Source organism: Plecotus auritus (genome assembly GCF_963455305.1).
Source record: "Plecotus auritus genome assembly, chromosome: 3".
Lineage (NCBI taxonomy): Eukaryota > Metazoa > Chordata > Mammalia > Chiroptera > Vespertilionidae > Plecotus > Plecotus auritus.
Genome location: NC_137772.1, coordinates 29,253,002 through 29,276,683, shown reverse-complemented (window position 1 = coordinate 29,276,683; position 23,682 = coordinate 29,253,002). Strand labels below are relative to the sequence as shown.

The 23,682-nt window shown below is 45.4% G+C and overlaps 1 protein-coding gene across 5 annotated transcripts in view; it reads right to left on the bottom strand.

Moving 5' to 3' along the window:
• CSGALNACT1 (chondroitin sulfate N-acetylgalactosaminyltransferase 1) overlaps nt 1-23,682 on the bottom strand; it is a 316,104-nt gene that overhangs the window by 92,366 nt on the left and 200,056 nt on the right. The window contains exon 1 of one of the 5 annotated variants that reach the window (XM_080660426.1): nt 14,912-15,098. The exons of the other annotated variants lie outside the window; for them this stretch is intronic. The gene's annotated coding sequence lies outside the window, so the exon portion shown is untranslated. Of the gene's footprint in view, nt 1-14,911; nt 15,099-23,682 lie in introns of those variants that run through there. 5 annotated transcript variants of the gene reach the window in all.

Sequence of the window (23,682 nt, the reverse complement as noted above, 5' to 3'; positions counted from 1 at the left end):
AGGTCCTGGTGAACATTTAGATCATGAGAGCTGCATACTGTGGTGGAGAGCGCCAGGCGTGTCTATTAATGTCCATGAGATGCTCAGAGATCTGAAGGATCCCAGGACAAGCCCCGCTGATGAAATGCTGGCAGGGTAGCAGCAGGCAGGAGGGACGGTGGTCTCAGGGTGAGACCAGGTCAGGCAGCAGCACATACTACAAGGACAGGCCTTGTGAGTGATAAAGAAGACGATTCAAGGAGTGGCAATAAAATTTACAAGACACCTCCACCCGGTGTGCAGGCCCAGCCAAAGGGGTGATGGGGAAAAGAGCCAAGCAGTGTCCACTGGGCCAGGACGTGGTAGACCAAAGCCCGGCGTGGCCGTGGGAGTCTGCCCCACACAATCGGCCCTTTGATGACAAGGGCACAAGCTCACCTTCAGTCAAAGGGTGAGCTGTACTAACAGAACGTAAACTGAGGTCGTATCTCCTGAATAAATATACCATCCTGAATGTGTGTGGAGAAGGCATCGTGCAAGGATTCTTACTCAGAGAGTTTTTAAATGCTCTCAAAAATGTACATAAAGCTAACATTGTACTCTTGACTCAAACAGACAGCTTCATTTAGAATTCCCTGCACCACAGTTTAACTCCTGGGTGCAGGGTGTGGTAGCTAGCTTCCGCGAGGGCCCTCAAGGATCCCCGCCTCCTGGTCTTCACAACACTGTGTGTTTGCCTCCCACACTGTGTGTGTGTGTGTGGGGGGGGGAGCAGGGGCGTTGAGGAAAGCAACCAACGTCATATGGCAGAAGTGGGAGGACATGCTGCAAAGTGGAACAGAAGACAGACCAAAGCCACTCTAAGAGCTTAAAGATCCTGAACTTCTAGGCCCTACTCCCAGCACACATTATGTGTACAGACTTTTCTTTCCAGTTTTCTTTTCCATCTGCCTTCTCTTAAAGGAACTGCGTACAATCAACCCACTCCTGCCACGGCTTTGTGGAGTTGGCAATAATCTACCTCTTGGACACACGTTCTAGTTTAGGGCTGAGTACTTGCAAAGAAGTAAAAATAGCCGGAAAATGAGTATGACAAGAGCTCTCCATCTCCCTAAGCCACCCCACCGGGGAGCTTTAGAGCAGGGCTTCCCAGCTATCACGGCTCCTCCTGGAACTCAGGTTTCTTCCTTCTTATAATTATTATTTTGTTAAATCGATCGGGATAATGCTGGTTAATTACACTAAACACACAACTTTGCAATACGATATCTGTATTCTCTATCGTCAGATTTCCTTTTCCCACTGAGTCTTTAGTCAGCCTGTACTCATGCGCCAAGTGCTTCATCCTCAAGAGTGTCCTGGTAGCAACTGCCAAGCTGAAGCAAGGTTAGCAGGTCAGTGTTACTGTCTATACACAAAGAGGTACTAAAGCCACACCCCACAGAAGGGACAGGACTGTCACGCAAAGTCAGCAAACGTCCAGCGTGTCGGGTTGGCTGGAAGAGGCTGAAGCATCCCCCGACCACCCCCAGCGCTGACACCAGGCGACTTGGCCGGACCCGAGGCTCAGCCTCACACAGAAAGGGATCCACGACGCGGGTGGGGTGCAGCCTAGGACAGCCCAGAAGTTTTGCTGCTTCCCTCCTCTGGCCTTGGCACTCAAGACCAAGTATGTTCAACATAAACAGCACATGCCAGGCACTAAACAGCTTTTGAACAAGTTCCTATATGGAATTTATTCATTTACAAGCTACACACAAGTTTTACAGTATGGTTGTATTATGTATTCACAGAACAATACCCTATAATAATGATGTGTAAATTTTGTAAATGTTTTCTCGCCCTGAGGACCATCCTGGGCACCCTAGGGACCCTGCCCCAGGCTTCCACTAACCTGACTTCCCTGACTGTGCTCCAGGTTTCCAGGGGACAGACGCAGCCACAGCGATTCCAGAGCCCCAGCACCAGGCTCCTGCCTCGCTGCCTGTTCCTCAGGGTGACTTTCCTGCCTCTGGACCCCTCTGCCTCCGTGCCAGGGTCCCCAACACCTGCGGCCAGGCCACACGTCCAGACCCCCGCCAGGCCCCTGCAGAAACACCCTTCCCTCCCTTCCTAACCCGGAGAACTAGGACTTGGCCTTCAAAACGGCCCTCGAGGGTCTTCTCTGTGAGGTCCTCCCTCTAACTGGGCTCTGAGCTCCGGGGACCAGCATGGAGCAACCCCCCAAAACGGGCCTGATCACTTCTCTGTCAGGAATGCCCTGGTTGAGAGGTGCCCCTCCACTCCCTCTGCTCCACACTGGCCTCCTGAAGGAATCACTCTGATTCCTTTCTCTTTCCTTTGCAGCAGGAAAAGGGAAATGTGACAAAAAGAAACTGGGGTCCGCTAGTCAGAACGTGAAGACACAGAAATGAATTGCAACCCCATATGCCCAACGTGAAGACACAGAAATGAATTACAACCCCATATGCCCCAAAGGCAGGGAACAGCTCCAAACCCTCCTTTGTTTTTATTTTGGTTTTTCATTGTTGGGCAACTTCTGTAGGGAAGACTTGATAGGGAGGGTCTTCCTGAATACGCATCGATTTCCCACCCACCTCCCCCGCTTCCCCCCACACCCCCTTCCCCGCGGCCACCTCCAGCCTTGTTTCAGGGAGGATCTCAGGCAGGCAGTCGGCACAGGAGGTGGGCCTGCAGGTGGAGTGAAAAGAGAAGACACTTAAAGCGACTTAGGCCCTAGCCAGGTTGGCTCAGTGGATAGAGCGTCAGCCTGCCAACTGAAGGGTCCCAGGTTCAATTCCAGTCAAGGGTACATACCTTGGTTGCAGGCTCCTCCCTGGCCCGGCCCTGGTCAGGGCGAGGCAGGAGGCAACCAATCGATGTGTTTCTCTCACACACATCAACGTTTCTCTCTGTCTTTCCCTCTCTCTTCCACTCTCCCTAAAAATTAATGGGAAAATATCCTTGAGTGAGGATTAACCAAACAAAAAAATCAGCTTAGAATACGGAGCGTCATGAACCCTTTCCAGGCAGGACGGTGTCTCAGGCACACATGCAGGGCTGAGTCAGCTGCCCAAAGTCCACAGAGACACCGGGGCTCGGTCCCGCAGGGCTGTGGCTCTCTGTGGCTGGGGAGCCAGCCTGCATGGCAAAATGAGAACCCCTGGAAACCAGCCTTCCAACACCCTCCTATTGCTCACAATTACAACCACTTAGTGAGCATTCACTTTAGGCCAGACATCATGGTAAGCACTTATAAACATTATCTCATTTAATCCCCCCAACAATCCCAGGGGCTAAGTCTCATTATCCCCATTAGAGATAAGGAAACTGAGGCTTAGAGCAGTGAAGTAATTTGCCCACAGCTCACAGCTGGCAAGTAGCCAAGCCTGGGTTTAAATCCAGTCAGTCTGATGCTAAAGCCCTCGTCTCACCCACGAGGCTATACTGTTCATCACCCTTAATGATCCTGATAAAAACTGACGTGTCATTCTGCACCCACCGTGTCCAATTTTTCTTGCTTCTGAACTCACCATGAGTCCTCCCATTTATGAGCCGGCCCAGCCCCTTAGATGTGGCACGAAGCACTGTTTCTCTCTCTATAACTTTTTGCCTCCCCAGCGAGCTGTGCTCTGCATTCCCACAGCCCTCACAGCTGTGCACACTCGCCCAGTTCCCGGAAGGAACGCTGATCCCGCTGTGCCCAGGACAAGCCTTGCTGTGGCCCCTCGGTGGGGCGGGGACAGAGCTCCTCTCAGCAGTCCAGGGCTTCTGAGCAGATGCCAGGAGCTTATCCCCACATCTCAGGTTGAAGACAGCGCAACTAAAAAGCATCCTGGCAAATGAAATCTTCAACCCACTGAGAGATGGTCTTCTTTGAAAGGAAAAGAGACAGAACATCTCTAGGCCGGTTAAAATGATGTCTGACATCACCACGAATTCTCTTGCCAAACACTGAGTCCTCGCTCTTTCCTCCAGAGTGTGACAAATGAGATGCCCATGCACTGGCTGGTCCCACATGTCAACTCACACACCACACTCAATGCAGGCAGCTCAGCCCTGACATCATGCTGACTCGGGAGGCGCGCCCCCAGGGAGAGCGGGTCCCAGGTCACACAGCCCAATGCAGCTTCTAGGGAAATGCACACTGCTAATTAGCAAGGAGGGGACTAATTAAAAGTGAGCAATGCTCTGCAGCCAAGCGCCTTCTGGCTAAGCAATAAGCACGGGGCCCTGAGCAGAGGCCAGGTGGAGTGCTGAGTGGTAAGTACCCGCTCGAGGTGAGGGCAGATGTATGAATGAATCACAGCACACGGTGCCGTGAGGGCTGAGGTGGCTCCAGGTGAGAGGGCCTCGACTTCACTGTAGTGAAGGCAGCACAGGGAGGACTAACGGAGCCCCCTCCGTCCTCACAGGATGATCCATTCCCCTTATTAGCAGACAGAGGGAGAGAGGAAGAGAGAAATAATGTTGACCACATGTGTCTACCATGTACCAAAGCAAAGGTTTTAAAACAGCTCTAAACACAGAACTCCCAGAACAAAGCATTATGGAAAGCCTAATTCGGCCACAGCTAGAGGTTACAATTGTCACTTGGGATCAAAGTCAGTCAGTCACCTGGTGTCCTTTCGGACAGATCACCCAAAAGAGGGGGCTCTACCGAGGACCATCAGGGAATCCCTAGATCTCGTGCATTACCTGCTGTGGCACCTAAACCTCCTGTGAGTGGTTGATCCCTATTCTCCAAGACTAGGACACGAAGGTTTGGGGAGGCCAGGTGACTTAGCCACACAGGTAGCAACCCTCCACAGCCCCGAACACTACTACAGTCATCCACTCGATGAACCTGACATTTCAGAGAGTAGACAGAGCCACGCAACATGAACACAATTCAAACCAGGGAGGCAGCACCCACAAGCAGAGCCACAGAAAAAGAGCAGGACAGCTGGGAAGACATGCAGCAGGGAAAGCCTCAGAAAAAGGACAAAACAGCCCCTGAAGAGAACCAGATTGCAGACACCAGTCATTTAAAAAAGTACAAAATGGGGGTCCGGCTTGCAGGCGAGAGTTGGGGGGGTGGGTCCAGCACTCTCGCCCTCTCCATTGTGGCCCTGGGTGACTCTGCTTTATGACCCACGGAGCTGGTCAGAGCTGTTACCTCCCGCACCTGTGGTCACCTCGTGCTGGCCTGTGCTGCCCTCTCCCAGGGGTGTCACTCCAGCCCCTTCACCCCAACCCTGGGCATCAGTCAGCACGCTGCATGAGTGGTCCCGCCCCAGACTTCACAAAAGAGGAGAGTGAGCACAGCTGAATCTCCATGCCCAGCAGCGAGGCTGAAGGACCAATCCCTGGAAACATCTGGACTCGAGAGGTGGTGAGGCCCACGCTTGTGAGCCTTTGTGTGTTTTGCTGACGTGTTTGAAGTGAGGAGGGCTAAGAAGGAAACTGCTACTTTGAGTCCAGACAGAATACACGGCGTAGCTCCTCTCACTCCCCTTTCCTTCCCCACCTACAAGGAAGACATCAGCACACGGACAGGGGCTTTCTTTAGAAAGTGGTTATTAGACCTCAGGCCTAGAGAAAGCACGGATTGTGCAGGTTATTTTAGAAACCCCATGAAGCTGGAGCGGCGAAGCCTTCTCTCTTTGTGCCGTCTCTCTGAGTGTGGAAACAGAACCAGTAACACAGAAAAAATTAACGGGGGATGTCCGCTGTTACATAAATGCAAGATGCCCCCTGTTATGTAAATAAACATTACATAATTTTTCACACAAAAAAACTAAAGCTGATTGCAGGCCATATCGTGAAGGCTCTGGTTCCAGCCCACCATGCCTCCAGCCCCTCCCAGTGTCCCCTACCCTTTCCTCAGGTCCCCACTCCCAGCACCTGGGCCAACCCTGCCTGTAGTCAGCTATCCCTGCTAGGCGGTTAACTGATTATTAAAGGATTCACTAAAAACATTATAAGATATTACTCCCATAAAGAAATTTATCTGCAGCCCTGGCCAGGTGGCCCAGTTGATTGCAGGATCGTCCCATACACCAAAACGTTGTGGGTTCGATTCAGGGTCAGGGCACATACCTACATTGCAGGTTAGATCCCTAGTCGGGGTGTGCATAGCAGGCAACCGATTGATGTTTCTTTCTCTCTCTCTTTCTCCCTCCCCCGCCCCTCTCTCTCCCTCTCCCTTACCCTCTCATTCTAAAAATCGATAAACATATCCTCAGGCGTGGATTTTAAAAAATGTATCTGCAATAGACATTGTCCTATTTCTACACAAGACAGAGGGCACTGAGTACTTATTTAATCCAAGTTTGTTTTATAGTTTAATGCCATTTAACAGTCCACTAACATGTTCACTCTGCATCACTCTTAAAATATCCCATGTTCTGTAAACTTTCACCTTGCTATCTATGACCCTACTCTCCCTGCATCTTCCTCCTACTTCTCCGGTGTCTCCTATGAGGCAGGTTCTATTAATATCACACCCATTTGCCGATAAGGACATTTAGGCAGATATTAGTCGCCTGCCCAAGTCACCCAGCAACGAAACGACAACACTGGGTTTCTAACCCAGGCAGTGTCTCTGCTCTTGATTGCTATGCCACCGTTTCTCTGTCATTTTCTACGAGCTTTACCAGAGGCGTGTTCGTTGTAAAGGGAAAGCACAGAGATAGGGAAGGCTGACCTGGGAATGCACAGGTCAGAGTGTAAGGGCAGGAGGGGAGCTGGGACAGGTTTTACAGCAAAGGGCCCTGTAGGGAAGAGAACTCTCACCAGAACCCAACCAATGCTGGCACCGACCTCAGACTTCCAGCTTCCAGAACCACACAAATGTTTGTTATTTAAGCCACCAGTCGATGTCATTTTATATTAGCGTCCTGCGCTCACTACAACAGGCCCTTACATCACGGCAGGGAATTTAAATTTTATTCTCTAGGTGATGGTTGGCCAGCCCTCTAAGTTTTGAAAGAAGAGAGTCACATGACCAGGAATTAATGTTAGCCATGGTCAGTGCTGAGATGGATTAGAGAGGGAAAGACCAGCAGCAGGGAGCCAGGTATGAGGCCACCACGCCACCTCCGTGCTCTAAATAAGGGACATGGAGCCACAGTGCTCGCTGGAGGGGTGCATTCAAGAACTATTTCTGGACTTGGAGACCATTCAGATGAGGGGAGAAAGAGAGCCTCCATTGAGAATGAGGCCCCGGGTTTAGCTTGTGTGACTCAGAGGAAGAGCTACATTGGAAAGGGACACACACGAGAGAAGGTTTAGCAGAAAGACGAGTTTGGTTTCAGACACGCCAACGTGGCGCTGCCTGTGGGAATGGCAGGTCGGGGTGGGGGGACTTTGGAAGGAAGGCTCTGTCTGCTGTCTTCACATCTGCATAGGCAAGCGCCGGCTCTGCCAGTGCCTGCACCTTGGTAAGACTTCACCTTCAGATCTGCTTTCACTCTCTACAGGGCTTTCCCGGCTTGTATCTCCTACTGTCCTACTGGTATGTTCATAGTTCAGTGGCTGAGAGCCCGGGTTCTGGCGTTCAGCCCATTTGAATCCTGCAGTTATGTGATATCTCTTGTGTCCCGAACACAGGGAGCACGGAGGCCTATCTCATAGGGTCCTTGTGACCGGTAAATGAGATAGTGTGTGCGGTGCTCAGCACAGCGTCCGGCACAAAGGTGATATGCAACCAACGTGAGCCAAAACCGTATCCGAGAGACAAGCCTGGCATTCATGTTGTTTTACTGATGAGAAAAATTAACCACGAAGAAAACAGCTGAGGTGCAGACGAAGTTACGAAGCTGGTTTAGAGCGCAGTCAGAACCAGAACCCACAACTCTACACTCCCAGGCTCTTGCCTCTCATTTTAAACCAACGCAACTCTCTCATATCCTTATCATCCCACAAAGCCCAGTTTACTTCTTAAAAGAAAACCGTCGTGTATTGGAAAGTTCTCCCCACGCTGCCCTTTAAACAAAGTGGGACGGATCTCACAGGGGTTGCCGGGAGATCTTTAAAAGACAACTGCATGTAAAAGGCTCCGCTCAGTGCCCCCCAAACAGTGGAAGGGTACAGGGGTGGCTTTCTGTATGTGTCCTCGACACCATTGGGGTCTTGGGATGCTGTATTTCACAGCTGTAGATGGGAGACTGCAAGCAGTAAGCAAACTTTTGTGACCAGAGCACTGACCCCTCAGGCCCTGCCAAGTCACCATGAGAAGCACGGCAGATATTATGAGGGAGAAATCTCAGAACCTCCTAAGGTCTTTTTGAAATGCATTTCCCAGAACACCGGTGTTCTAATTTCAGCGGCGGGCACTAGAGATATTCCTGGGGTGCAAAAGAAAAGTTAAAACAACAAGAGAAGCTGCTTCCCAAAATAAGGTTTCGAGATGTCTCCGGTAAGAGGTGTTCCTTCAGCTCCTCTTTTGACTGCACCTCATTATCCTGATACAGAACAGCTCTCAGTTCAAAGCTGCCCGGGACGGGCATAAGATGCCTCTTCCTGAAAGATAAATCGGAATAGCATCCTTTGGGGTACTCCAAATTGAATCTGCAATAATTGCTAAAGTTACTACAATTGTATTAGACAGTCTGCAAGGAATAAAACAAACACAGGTTCCATCCCACACCACAAGGACGAGGGCCCCCATTGCAGCAGCCCCTGTGGAAGAGGAGCAGGGGTTCGACACCACCCCCTCTGTTCCACACCCACGCTGTTCCACCGCTGCCGTGGCATATGGGGCAGACTCTCCTGAGAAGCACGTACTCCACAGTAACATGAACACAGGAAACAGCTTTTCTGAAATTCAGCAATGGTATTACAATGAACATGACTTTTATCCACCCAGCCACCAAATACGTACTGAACGCTTATCATGTGAAAGGGACCCTGTCAGTTTCGGAAGGGGATAAAGAGAAGGGTCAAAGTCCCTGTCCTCACAAAGGTAGCGGGCAGTGGGCGGGACGGGTATAAAAGTAACTATGGTGCCAGGGGAACGTGATCAATCATTAGGAATATAAACAAAATGCTACTGTAGTTCAGGGGAGAAAATTATTGTTCCGGTTGGAAGGACCCCAGAAGTTTCAGGTGAGCCTTTCAAGGTGGGTCTTCTTTATTAGGTAGCGATGGGGACACTTGGATGAAGCCCTAAATGATGATGGATAGAAAATATGCAGCAGATCTAATTAAGGTTTTTCCACTCCAACTCCAATTCCACTACTAAGGTTGCATATTGTCTTATTAAAAAAGGGGGAAATAGAGAACTCTAAAAATTCACCATTTTATTGACAGTGTCTATTTTTTTCCCCCTCTAGATATGTTTCTGGACTGAGTCGGTTAGTATTCAAACCTTTTTCTTATGCCCCAAGGCAGGGTGAAGATGTAACAGACCTTGTCACAGTCCTTATTATTTTAATATTAGCTCCCTCTATATAGAAAGAAGAGCTGGAGTTTTGTGGGGGTTTTTCCTTGAAATCAAGCTAATGGGTCTCAAGATTGATGTAAATGCAATTATCCTTGGAGTAGTGCATCTAAGGGGGGCTGAGCCTGTAATGAGCATTGCTTTATCTCTATTAAAAGCCTATAATGAGATAAGATTTTTTAAGGAGTTGCCTTCGCTACAGAGGGCTAATACTGTTGCTTGCCAACCCTTAGCAGATGTTTATTGCCAACTTTCTGGCTCAGTGATAGGACTGACATAAGCAAAAACATAACAGAACAACACAAAGGATAATACCTTTGTCAAACATTCCACGATCTCAGCTTAAGAATCAGACCAACGATGCTGAAAAGAAAAAAAGAAGGCCATTTCCACCGCAGTCACTTATAAACCGGCGCACCGGCTCTGAGAAGCGACCAAGGGAATCTAGAAACAGTGGCAAACACAAAGGGACCACACCTTCGGGCCTCAGCATCGTCTGTAATGCATTGCCTCCTTGCATCTTTTTCTCTAGCAAGTCAGAAAAGCAAGCAAGGCCCTTCTGTTTATGCTGTTTGTCTCATTTCCTTGCCAGGCCAAGGTCTCCTTCCAGGGCATACAATCTCAGTTGCAAAGCTGACCAAAAAGTAACGCCAATTTTCTTTAAACAAATGTGAAAATAAATGCTTTACAGAGTAAAAACTACAACATGCACAATGGGGGGAAGAGGAGGTCGCCGGAGGGGGCGGTATTATCACTGCTTTTATCTTCATTAAGAACCTGCAGACATTTCAAAGGGATATCACTTGAGGTAACCAAATTAGGAGGCAAGAATCAAGAAAAATAAATCCTTGTTTACAAAAGAATTGCAGTTCAAGCCTGAGTCTAGTCTCAGACCATGGACACCTGCCTCCCCTCCTAGCTTTTTCCTGCCGGCTCCCCCATGGCAGCGCCCCCCTCCCCACACACTCACACACACACTGCCCATCCCTACCTGGCGCCAGGTGTTCTGAGGCCTTCCCCGCAGAGCCCTGCCCAGGCAGCTGCACTCAGCCTTCCCGCAGAGACAGGGCGGGCAGCTGGCAGAGGCTGCTCAGTGTGTGGTCCAGCCCACAGAGGTGAGCAGAGACCCTCTAAGCCTTGCTCACGAAGGTGCAGTAACTGGCCCAGGAGGAAGATGCCAAGTGGGAGCAGGGCCAGGGCAGCCAGCCCTGGGGCAGCTGAGTCACAGGAAGGCCCAAAGCCACAGGTCCACAGCCTGAGTGCCTGTCAACGCCAGACGGGTGAGGCCAGAGCGTCTCCTCTCCCTCCCCCGGAGGGACTCCCATCAGGGCCCACCAATGCTGCTCACTGTCCAATCCCACCTCCTACTCACCTTTCTGCCCCCCAAATCCAGCGGGTCCCAGGGACAAGAACATGGCCTGGGAGGCAGGAGCCCGGTTCCTCCCAGTCTTATATCCCTTAACTGGGAGGTAGGACAGCCATTATTTAAGGACTCTTAACTTTAAGCTTGCAGATAAATTTGAGATATATAGATTAAAATTATAGAAAAAACAAAATATACTTATTTGACTGATATTACTTAAACTCAATGGCAGTCAATCAGAAATAAAAACCATTTCTGAAAATATCTTGGAATTTAATAGGAAAAAGAAAAGGCTGTGTACTTCATAAATTTCAATCTAGATACTATTTGTCTGAAGTTATATTGAGTAAAGTAAACTATAACCAGATTTTAAAAATACTTGGATTACTCTTTTCCACACTAAAATGGTCAAACCTTAGTGGTCACTCTAGGACTGGACAAAATGCTAGCAAAGTCTTTAGACAACAAGCAGTTCAACAGACACCTACTGAACAGTCATGAAATGCCAACTCTAGCTCAAGGTATTAGATATCTATATCTATCTGGATGTAGATATAGATTTATACCTTTATGACTATACTTAGATATACATATAGATATAAGTATAGACTAAGTATAGATATATAGACCTAGATATACCCCAAGATGTAAAGATGCATTAGAGTCTACAGAACTCCTGCCGTCGAGGAGTTTAAAGTATCGTGAAGGGGACAGATACATAAACAGAGAAATCAGTGAGTTAATTGCTATGACGGAGGAGCAAAGGGTAACAAGAGGCTGACGTAAAGGGGGGGCATTCAAGCCAACCTCAAGGGTTCAGAAAAGGGTTTCGGCAGGAGGCGACACCTGAGTTAGGTCTTGAAGGTGTTTGGCAAGGAAGAGAAAGAAATAACCAAATGGCAGGGCTTGGAAGCGTGCAGCAGCACCGTGCAGGCAGACGTGGTGGCTGGAGTATTTAGGGAGGAGATTAGGAATGCTGACCTTGGAAATGCATCAAGATGAAGTGCCTCTGAAACATTCAGCTTGAGGTGGTGAACAAGCACCTCAGAGAGGAAGTCTAGCCTAGAGATAAAAATTCAAGGTCATCAGCCTATTGATGGTAATCACACCACTCACAGAATGAGACAACTGAGGGAGAGTATAAAGGGAGAAGAATTTCTGGTTCTGAGTCTGTAGGAACTCCCAGCACAGAATGGCCAGGAAATGGAGGTAAGCCTGCAAAGGAGACGGAGAAGGAACCTTCAGAGTTCCAAGTTCACTATACTGTTATGAACTTGGAGACAAAGACCCTAAGTGGTTTCAACATAAGCACTCCCAGCGCTATCCAAGACTGAGTAGGGAAGTCTGCCTAGTCTGGGTTCAGTGTTAGGAAGCCCATTTTCACCACATACCCAAACCATATTCTCCAAACTAATCTGTAACAAAGCTGATATTTTGGTCTCCTCTGCCTGAATACAGTTCCTCAGTCTTGTTCAGAACTATAAAGAAAGAAAAAAAAGAAAGCAACCCCTGATATTCAGAAGCTGCTGTGACATCCACAGCAAGGACATACATCCTATTAGACATTATAACTATCTAAAAGAATACCAGCCTCCAACAAGGTTATTCTGAGACCACGATAAAAAGGGACAAAATAAGGGCATGTCATAATTTTATCTAATCCACACAAAGTCAGTGTGTCACCCCCAAAATAACAAACACCTCCTTTCTTGGCCAAAACGATTGATTTGTTACTTCTTTCCCAGTTACAACTTTATTCTCATTCTAGCCCTCCCCCATACGTAAGGTATATTGACAACCTAGTCGGAGAATTGACCCTGCTTTCTGACAGCATCCGATCTAGAGCAAATCTCCCCTTTCTAAGACCCTCCTGCATATCATCCAGCAAAACCCAGATCCGAATAATAGGTTCTCTCTAACATCCTCACTGAGACACCCTGTGATTTGCCAAGGTGTGTGTTCTGCCTTGCAGCAATGAGGAATAAACCCAGCACGTCCAAATACTATGTTCCTGGTGGTTTCTGGTTAGAGGGAAGAGACAGAACTCAGCTGTGGAAGATAAATATATTGAACCCCTACAGCCCCACAAACATCAAGGTCAGGATTGTTGTTACCTGTTAGAAGGGGAGAAGTTGAGTGTGACGGCAGGGGACGGGGCGGGGCGGGGGGGGCGGTACAGTGTTTTTGGAAACTCTAAGGAAATAGGTGATAACACTGTTAAGATGTTATTTCTCCAACATATGGGGTTGTCACATTTTTAATAAAATGTTTAAGTCTGAAAATTTTTAACAATATACCTTTAAGAAGAAGGATGCAAGATAAACAATAACAGCAGATGCTGCTGAGAAATCAAGTTAGCTAAGAACTGAGAAAACACCACTGAGTTGAACATGGAGGTCATTGGTAACCTAGTGAAAAACTCTTAGTGGATTGATGGGTAAAATGGCAGATTAGAGTGGATTAAAGTGTGGGAAGAAAATGGAGACAATAGAAAAATTTTTTTCCAAAAGTTTAGTTACAAGGAGAAGAGTGAGAGGGTGAGTAGTATTTGGAAAGGTACGCAAATAGGAGAGAAGCCCATGACTTCCTCAGAAGTGGTGAGACCTATGGGCTTCCGCTCTAGACGGGTGACAAGTGGCTGGGAGATAAATCAAGAAGAGGACCCTGTATCCTGCTGTTGCATTTGACCTTGGGATTTGAGTTCTGAATAACAATTAATTGATAACCACTGCAACCGCCCTTCACCATCACTGTCTACTAAGTATCAAGAAGAGGAATCAGTGGAAAGAAGGTAAAGGAAAATGGTGCTTATGGCCCTAACTGGTTTGGCTCAGTGGATAGAGCATCGGCCTGCAAACTTAAGGGTCCCGGGTTCGATTCCGGACAAGGGCATGTACCTTGGTTGCGGGCACATACCCGGTAGGGAGTGTGCAGGAGGCAGCTGATCGATGTTTCTCTCTCATCCATGTTTCTAACTCTCTGTCCCTCTCCCTTCCTCTCTGTAAAAAAAAAAAAATTAATAAAATATATATTTTTTTTAAAAAAAGAAGAAAATGGTGCTTATGTACTACAAACCCAAACCCAAACTCATAACATCTGCAACTTTTTCCTTAATGAACACACATAAGTAATCGGCTTTGCATTTATAGTTTAGTCTCTACTTTTACAAATTATAATCATCGCAATATGTAAACTTTACTATAATCCAGTTACTATACTCTGGCTTCCAAAAAACTGTGGAACCACCAAAAGAGGAAAAGGTGATTGTCCTCAAAGTTTTCGAGATTTTCCATCTCACCTCATAGATATTGTAATGAGAAAGGGATTGGTGAGAAGAGTCGCACAAATGAGCGAGGGGTGCGGTTTTGTTCAACAGGAACATTTCACTGCAATGTGGCACCTCCCAGCACAGCTGGACTGAGGCTGCAGCCACAGCCCTGCCACTCTCCACAGCAGCTCACTTCACCCAACTGAGGCTGGCTAGGCCCAGGTTCAAGCCTGGAACTTTAGCTGTGCCGTGGGTTCTAAGAAGCCAAGTCAGTGGCTACTTGGTAAAGCTGCCATTTCCTAGTAAATGAAAACATGATGATGATAAATTAAAAACTTCAGATGAATTCCAGGGGGCTGGAAACTCTTCATAGATAAGATGATGTCCTAAATCCTCATGACATGCTACTAAGGGATCAAGTATCTATCTTTCTTTTTTTAAGACATGGAAAAACTTAAATCCCCAAAGCACCACCTTTCTAGATGAACGTAAAATAATTAATCAGCCTCCCAGAATGCTCATTCATATCTACACATAATTAAGAAAATGAATGTCAAATAAAATAGATATTCATTTTGCCATGTCGATCAGACACATACTGGACTGGTGAAGAAACTGCAGAATGCCCAACTCAATATACGACTTTGAGTGAATCACTTTATTTATTGAAGTCCCTTATTTGAAAAACATTCTACAGTTGGACTAGATCAGTTCTGATGTCCCTTTGGCTCTCAATCAAAAATGCATGATTCAATGGCATCTCTACACCTCTTATCAACTGAACAACCTTGCCAATCACTGAACTTCTCTGGGCCGATCAATACCTTCTCTGGGTCCAAGTTTCTCAAGTGTAAAAGGGAGGTAGAAATTTACCCACCTCTAAGCAGCAGATCTGAATGTCTCAGTTCCTCAGAGGGTAGCCAAGGTAAAATTTTATATCAACTGTGACTTCTGTGGAAGAAAAGAACTTTATCTTCTATGACTGAATTCAACTTTGCTTCACATCCCTACACTGCACTGAGCAGACTGCCTCTGCTACCCCATTTTGGAGTGCTCACTGCAATGCAGGGATTCTTTCCGGTTCGATTCAAGTGTTACTGCGTCAGTCCGAAGCTCAATCCCTTTCCAGGAGACAGAGCCCAAGGCTTCTGCTGCCTTCTCCCTGGATGCACAGGCTCCTGAGAGGGAGTGGAAGAGCCTGTTCCCTTGGACTCTCTCGACCTCCTGCCGGCCGGCTGCCTGAGTTTTTCTTTTCCATTCTCAAGAAAAACAGTCTGGATGTCATATCCTGCATCAATACTACGGTTACTGTAAATTCTATGCTTAGACTGTCAGCTTTGGTTTATAAGAAAGCACAGATCCTTTTTGGTTGTTGCATTGTTTCCTTCTTTCTCTCTCCCAACAAAGCCTAGCTTTTGGAAACAGAAGCTGTTTGCTTTCAGATTATTGTCTCACCATGGACCTTAGAACAAACTTTCCTGTGGACCCTGGAGGCCCAGCCATGGCTCCTTTATCCAGGCAGTAGCCACCTCCTCCAGAAACAATGAAGACCCTAGTTTCAACGGAGGAAAGCTGCAGGGCAGTGAGGAATAATTAGGGATTACTGGGAACAAGAACACATGAGCTTGGTGTTTTCAAAACTATTACCCATGTTACAAAAGCCTTTTGTATGTCTTCTCTTCTGGATTCCTGAAACTGCTCTCTACACTAGGTCCTGATCACTACGAAAGAGCTCCCTAACCATCTCCCCACTGCACATCCTCCTCCACAGCTGCCATTAGAGTTTTACTAACTTCAATCATGATTTTTAAAAATAAATAACTGATCTTCCAAGTCCCTCTAATTTGAACTCCTCCCCACCCCCAATTTCCAGCCCTGCCTTCTACCATAACCTAATGGTAGGAGTGCTCAGATAACCGATGGTGCTTGAAGAGGTAGTGAGTCCCCCCGCCACCCCCCGCCCCATGGAAGTGCATGTTCAGGCTGATCATCCCCTTGGCAGAGATGGATAGAGAGCTAGGTATCGGCTGACATGCCTGGTTTGGGAACCGTCTAGCCCTGAGGACAATGTTTGCACATACCCCCAACTCTCTGTACTACAGTTCAACCAGAAAACAAGCTGCTTGTCAATCGTACTCAGTACTTTACCACTGCCATACCTTTGTTCACACTGTCATCTTTATAAGAGTCTTCTCTTTTTCATTTCCTACTTTTAATTTACCCCTTTCCAAATCCTACTCCTTCTTTGAGTATACCCTTAAATGCCCAACTGTTCATGAAGCTTTTCTTTACTGTGTAAACCCTGAGGAAAAGGACCCTAGCCCTGGCTGGAAAGCTCAGTTGGTTAGAGCATTGTTCCAATAAGCCAAGGCGTGCGCTCTCGCGCTCTCTCTCTCATCAATAAATAAACAGAGCCTAAGCAGCCATTTCCACACAGGGGCCTCTCATGCAAACTGCACTTCACAGGGAAGGCTGCACTGAGCCACCTGCCTCCGCACTGAACTGCCTGCCTGCACTGTGATTCTGCCATCTGAGCCAGGCCTTATAAAGGAGTTTCTGGAGTACTATTTCAACCAATAGGACTGAAGCTTTCCTCATCCAATCAGAGTTATGCAGCACCAACCAACCAGAGAAGCTCTATTCTGACCAATCAGGACAATGCCTTTTGGACCAATCAAACTGTGAGGATTTGGAGTCCTCATTTGCATGGGGACAGACCAATCAGGGATAAGGGGCCAGGGACTTCTGTCCATATAAACCAGCTTCCCTCTGGCTCTGGGAGCGCACTTTCCCTTTCCACTAAAGACTGAAGACTATGTCTCCCTAGCTGAGCTGAAACATGGATGTCTCAGCAGAGCAGAGCAGATGAGGGCAGCAAAAAGCAGACCAGCACAGAGCACTAAGGAGCAGAGCTGTCTAGCCAGAGAGGCACCTTGCCCCAGGGCTGTTTCACAGATGTGCTGTACCACAATTGAGTTGTTTTGCAGTGAATAAAGTTTCCTTCTTCACCGCATCCCAAATTGAAAATTCCTATTGGTGTCAAATTGGTGCCAACGACCATCAGTTGACAACTGTTATATAGTCTATCCGGCTTGTTTCAAACATTATGATTGTATATTTCTTGTGGCTTATATCATATTCTGTCTCCGATAATATAGTTTTATACCTCATATCCTCCTAACAGATTTAAACTCTCTGAAAACAAAGACTAAACCCATTTTATAAATGAGCAGTATAGAGGGCATAGAATAACATACTGTTTCAATTCATGGAACATATATATTTTTAATGCCTCTTGCTGTGTTAATATAGGATAAATTTGTAAAGACTCCTTTCTTCAAGAATGTGCAGTCTAATTGAGGAGCAAAAAATTAAGAGATATGAAAAAACAAGTTTAAATAGAATTTCTTAAAAATGCCAGCATAATAAGATACCTAAAACCACTAGGGCAGGCAAAAAGAAATTTAGTATTAGGTAAATCTTTCTGGCAAGTCTCCCTCGCCCTCTTCCAACGCCAGATCAATTGTTTTGGGGTACTAAGATCCAACATTTGGTCTTCTTTCCTAAAGGTCCAAATTTAAAATAAGTATAATAGGGAAATGATATCCTGTCCAGTGATATGTGAAAAATAGAATAAAGTTAGGGAAAAAACCCACTTGATACTAGAAATCTCATATCTGGATATAATATTCAGCTGCATAAGAGTAGTTATATAATAAAGAAGCACACTGCAGGGAAATCAAATGCCCATCCCTCGCTCTGCTGGGGATGGTGGTGTGTAAACAGGACAGAACACTGATCACCACCCTGCAGAAGCCATTAAGCCAGGGGCCAGAAAAGATGAAATGAAATCCACCAAGAACTATTTCTTGGCAGAACTAAAGGCAAAAGGACTAGAAAATTGGATCAGAAGTGGAAAAGCCCCCAGTGACCTAAACTTACTCCGGTGTATTTAAAATGCACAGGGCATGACAGTTTAAAGAGGCATAAAGAGTGCCTGGAAGAAATCAAATAATACTAACAGACATTTTATTAGAACTAATCTTGCATGTAGCAAGATTTTTTTCCTTTTCAAGTCAAGTGGTGATTGTAATCCACACTGTTGTGCGGATTATAACAATAGACTTTGTGTATATCCATTGCACTTCACCATAGTTCCTTCCAGGAGAAGCTTCAAACCCCAGAAAGCTGCCCACATAGCCGTGGTGACTGACACAGCCAACGTTGCTGCTGGTTAAAGTGGGTAAGGGCCCAGAGGTAGCCGAGAGGACCAAAAGAGTGTTTACAAAGAACAGCGAAGGCTTAAAACCATCCGTGACAAGGGAAAGACTGTATCAACAGATGGGTTTCTAATAGATTTAAAAATTTTAAGCCTATTTCCAAATTATAAGCCCCATGACTATTATCCGAAAATAGCTGACATCACACAATAAATAAGAAACAGTCTCTCACACGTTTCATTTTATGGAATAATTAGTGAAGCTTTATAGCTCTCTACAGGCCTGTTAAAAATTTTTAAGGGAGTTCATCATCCCTTAAAGAATTCATCGTCCAAGCTGCTCCCTAAACTGATGGTCTAAGACCATGGTCGGCAAACTGCAGCTCGCAAGCCACATGCGGCTCTTTGGCCCCTTGAGTGTGGCTCTTACACAAAATACCATGGCCTGGGCGAGTCTATTTTGAAGAAGTGGTGTTAGAAGAAGTTTAAGTTTAAAAAATTTGGTTCTCAAAAGAAATTTCAATCGTTGTACTGTTGATATTTGGCTCTGTTGACTAATGAGTTTGCCGACCACTGGAAGATAACTTCGTAATTTACAACTTCTGTTCCCATGACAGTGGGAGAGAGAGAGAGAAAGAGAGAGGGAGATTGATTGCTATGTAAAATAGAGCCCCTTATAATGGGTGATCCATCAACTGAACTCTCCTGATTAAAAGGTTTAGGGAAAAAAATATACTCAATCTCAAAATGACCAGTTCAATTAAATGTCCACTAATAATAACAGCAATAACATTTTAAACATGTGCAGTCATTAAGCAATGATTAATAGACCCAGATTAACAACTGAAAATTAAGATTTTGTTTCTTATAACTGAGCTCAACATCATGCTCCAATTCAATTTCTGGAACTTTAAAAACTAAACATGATTCCAATTGCAAGATGGTGGCTTGAACCATGCACTTAAGCTAATGTAATACACCATATTAACATAGTGTAGGAGAAAAATCACATGATCTTGTCAAGTTGGTACAAAAAAAGCACTTGACAAAATTCACCATCCATTCATAATAAAAACTCTCAGACAACTAAGACTAGAGGGAACTTCCTTAATTTGATCAAATGTAACTACCAAAAAAAAAAAAAACAACCAAAAACAACAACAACACAACAACAACAACAAAAAAACCCTATAATTAAAATTATACTTACTGGTAAAATACTGACTTTGGAACAAAGCAAGGATGTCCATTTCACAACTCTCATTAGATATAGTACTGAGAGTTCTAGCTAGTACAATAGTCAAGAAAATAAAAGGCATATAGATTGGATGCGAAGAAGTAAAATGCCCTTATTTGCAGATGACATGATTAAGCAGAAAATACAAAAGTCAATTGTATTTACACATACTATCAATGAACATGTGGACACTAGAATTAAAAAAAATGTTTACAATCACTCAAAAAGTTAGAATACTCAGGTATAAATCTAAGAAAACATACATGATTTAAGTCCCGAAAACTACAAAACAGTGATAAGAATTCAAAGGTCTAAATAAATGAATTCAGGGATCAGAAAACATATTCACGGATTGGAAGACTCAATGTAGGAAAGATACAAATTCTCCCCCAAATTGGCATACAAATTTAATGCAACCCCAATAAAAAGCTCAGCAAAATTGACTTATACATATAGAAAAGATTATTCTAAAATTTACATGAGAAGGTGAAGGAACTAGAATGGCTAAAACAATTTTAAAAAGAAGAAAATTAGAGTAATTAGTCTACCCATTTCAAGAATGATTATATAGCTACAGTGATTAAGTATGTGATACTGTCAGAGGGACAGACACACAGACCAATAAAAGAAAATAGAAAAACTGAAATAGACCCAAGTGATATGCCCAACTAATTTTTTGTACAAGTGCAAAAGTAATTCAATGGAGGACAAATAGCCTTTTCAACAAATCAAATTAAACATCTATAGCCCCCTACCTCAACAAAACAACCTGAACCTAAATATCACACCTTACACAAAAATTAACTCAAAATGGATCACAGATTCAAATATAAGATGTTAAACTATAGAGCTTTCAGAAAAGAAAAAAAGCCACATGGGACAAAATCTTTGGGATCTAAGGCTAGATAAAGAGGTTCTTTGATTTAGCACCAAAAGTATCCTATATACTAAAAGCCTAATATGCTAAGTGTCTGGTTGTCCAGTCAGCTGTTCAACCAATCAAAGTATAATATGCTAATGATATGCTAAGGCTGCTCAACTGCTCGCTATGTCATGCACTGACCACCAGGGGGCAGACAGTTGACTGGTTGACCAGTCACTATGACATGCACTGACCACCAGGGGGCATATGCTCCGACCACTAGGGTTAGCTTGCTGCTAGGGTCTGGACAATAGGGACTGAGCGAGACAGGCCGGACATGCCCTGGAGCCCTTCCGAGGTCCCTCCCCACCAGGGGGCATATGCAGTGAGCCAAGCAGTAAGGACCAGTGAGCAGGTGGGCAGTAAGGAGCAAGGGGTCCCGGACTGCAAGAGGATGCAGGCCGGCCTGAGGGACCACCCTCCCCACCAAGTGCACGAATTCCATGCACCGGGCCTCTAGACTATAATAATAAAAGCGTAATATGCAAATCAACTGAACAGCAGAACAGTGGAACAACCATCCAGACAAACTTCTGGACGACCTTCCGGACGAAGATGGGGCTGCGAGGGCTGAGGGGCAGCTGCCAAGGTGGCCGGGGCTGGGAGGGCCGCGGCAGCTGGGGCTGAGAAGGCCTACCCTTGCACAAAGTTTGTGCATTGGGCCTCTAGTAAAGAATAAAACACTGGTCAATTGGACTTCATCAAAATTAAAAACTTTTGCTCTGCAAAAAAGCTTTGTTAAAAGGATGAAAAGACAAGCTATAGATTGGGAGGAAAGATTTGCTAAATACAGATTTAAGGAAGGACTAGTATCTACAATATATAAAGAACTCTCAAAATTCAACAGAAAAAACACACAAATAATCCAATTACAAAAAAGGGCAAAATGGCATAAACAGACATTTTGCAATGGTGGAAATAAGCCAGAGGCCAAGGCAATGATCCAAGCAAAAGATAACAATAGTTTGAACGAATAAGGGCAATGGAATGAGCAGAAGTGAAAGAACTTGAGCTCTCTATTGGATGTAGAATTGAAGGACTGGCAAATTTGGACTGGAAAATGAGAAAAGGGAGGTGTTATGGATAACATGAGCCTTTGGAGGGTTTAATTTCCTGAAGTAAAGGAGACTGGAAAAGGTTCAGGCTCGGAGAAAAAAACAACCAGTTGTGCTTTGGGCAAGACAAGTTGAAGATGACTATGAGCAGAGTGGAAATGGCAGGTTTTATATCATTCTCTCTGTACACTGGGTCTAGGTTATAAAATAGGTCTTCTACCCTGTCCAACTGCTCCTACAATGCTCCACAATGATTTGCTGTCTCTTCTCTGAGCCCACCAAGCTCACACTTGCCCCCATGCTAGTAAATATCTCTTCTCTCTGCCTGGAAAATTCTTCTGGAGACCTTTGCCTAAGGGCTTCTTCTCGTCTGTCAGGTCTCAGCTGAGACATTTTCTCCTTAAAGGCCCCATGCTGATCATATACCAGAAAGTAGTACTTGACTTCCAATCACTCTCTATCACATTGTGTTTAATTTTCTTCACAGAAGCAGCTATCAAAAATTATCATTATCATTTTTTATTTATTAATTTGAGAAAGAGAGAGAGAGAGAGACATCAATTTCTTGTTCCATTTATTTAGGCATTCATTGGTTGATTCTTGTATACAACCTGCCCTGACCAGGGATCAAACCCAAAATCTTGGCATGTCGGGACAATGCTCTAACCAACTGAGCTAACTGCCCAGGGCAGAAATTATATCATTATTAATTTTCTTACTTATTGTTAGCCTTCCCCCCAAGAAATTTAAGCCAATTAGACTAAGGATCTTTGGTGTCTTATTCTCTGCCATAATCTTAGTGTCTACAACAGGACGTGGCATATAGAAGGCACCGAATAAGCGCTTTTTGACTGAAAGTGAGGGAATTTAGACCAAGTTTTCTATAAATCTTGTCTAGCAGAAGGACTGTTAAGTAGAAAAAATCACCTCTTAATATATTGCAAACAAGACTGTCTGATAAATATATGCTTTCCAGATCAAAGGAGGTAGTTGTCCCACTAAATACTGAACTACAGACCATACGGGGAATATGCATAGTGAGGGACAACACAGCAATATTTGCCTTTGAGAAAAGAAAATCAAAATGACTGATACTAGAAATACTATTAGCCATGGTGACTGTGCTTCTCCCTGACCCATTCTATAAATGTGATGCACCTCCTGCACCCTCTACTGAGAACAACAGTCTTAGGCTACTGAACACAGGTGGCCAGTGAGATGACCGCAGGGGGAGGGAGAGAAGAGGATATGAGCTAGACTGGAAGAAAGGTCTGACTCAAAGTGGTGGTGAGTAGCTGGGCCCATCAGACGCCTTCCTCTGAAATGAAGAAATATGGACAGAACTGGTCAACTGGTTGGTGGACGTTAGAGTCACAAGGAGAGTAGCAGAGCCACGAAACACTAGATTAAAGGTCATAAATTCCTGATACTAAATGGCAAGACAACATCTCTACAATGGTCCCAGGTTCCGAAAAATGGACATTGCTGGGTTCCATGAGATTCCTATCTCTCTCGTGTGTTTCTTGACAATTTCTAAGCTTCGTGCATTATTTGGAAGTTTGTTCCTTGCTACCAATATAGTTTAACAACCTACATGTGCAGCCAGAAAATCAGGTCCTATCCAGTTAATTATGGTCCTTCCATCTGTCAGGTTATTATATGGATGCTGAAAACGATTGTTAACAGGGCTGTGCGGTAACATGGAGAAAACAGTGATGCTATCGTGTCACCTGTGTCAGGAATATAAAGTAGGTCTTCCACTCACCCTGTCCCCTTGCTCCCTCGGTTCTCACCACAGTGGCTCACTTGCAGATACGAAAATGACTAAATTTGAGTTCAAGTTTCTGGCACATAGTAAATGCTTAGAAATCTCTGTAAATGAATCATGTTTGCATTGTGATTATAACTAGAGAAACACTGTTATGCATAAGAGACTGGGAGGAAAAACACCAAAATGATCATTTCCAAACTTCTTACACAGGGTGAGCCAGGTTCTTTGTGATCCAGTCTCAACTCTTAGCCCTCACTTCACAGACTCCATGCTGCAGCCATACTGAGAAATGCCACCAATTTCTCAATGTCCCACACCTTCTCCTCACCTGCAGAGCTTTGTTTCTCCTTGCTCCCTTTACCTGAGAAGTCTTCCTCTCCCTCCACCACCTTTGCCTGAATGATCCCAATGCATCCTTCAGCATCCAGGACGCCTCCCCGGACC